The following is a 427-nucleotide window of genomic DNA, read 5'->3' as shown; positions in this document are numbered from 1 at the left end:
TGAGAGGAGGTTGGAGCCAGGGGGGTCGGGCTCTGCTCCCCAGGAACAAGGGACAGGACAAGAGGCAACGGCCTCAAGTTGTGCCAGGGGAGGTTGAGGTTGGATCTGGGGAACAATTTCTCCCAGGGTTGTCAGGGCCTGGCCCAGGCTGCCCAGTCCCCATCCCTGGAGGGCTTTCCAAGCCCTGCAGATGGTGCTGAGGGACACGGGGCAGGGGTGGCCTTGGCAGGGCTGGGGGAAGGGTTGGACTGGAGGATCCTACAGGTCTTTTCCAACCAGAACCATTCTGTAATTTTCTGAGACTTGGTCGTCCTCTCAAGGAGTAATCAGACCTTGGGGCCTCCACAGCAGCTTTCCCAACACGCCCTCCGCCCCAGCACTGACCAGGTGCCCGGTCCTGTCTCCATGTTCCCTCGGCCCCAGCCCT

General features: G+C 61.6%; 1 protein-coding gene across 1 annotated transcript in view; it reads right to left on the bottom strand.

Moving 5' to 3' along the window:
* ARSA (arylsulfatase A) overlaps window positions 1-427 on the bottom strand; it is a 6,227-nt gene that overhangs the window by 3,789 nt on the left and 2,011 nt on the right. The window lies entirely within an intron of this gene.

This window comes from Chaetura pelagica, unplaced genomic scaffold (genome assembly GCF_000747805.2).
Source record: "Chaetura pelagica isolate M959 unplaced genomic scaffold, ChaPel_1.0 scaffold486, whole genome shotgun sequence".
Taxonomy (NCBI): domain Eukaryota; kingdom Metazoa; phylum Chordata; class Aves; order Apodiformes; family Apodidae; genus Chaetura; species Chaetura pelagica.
The sequence above is the reverse complement of the archived record's forward strand: the minus strand, read 5'-3'. Positions and strand labels throughout refer to the sequence as shown.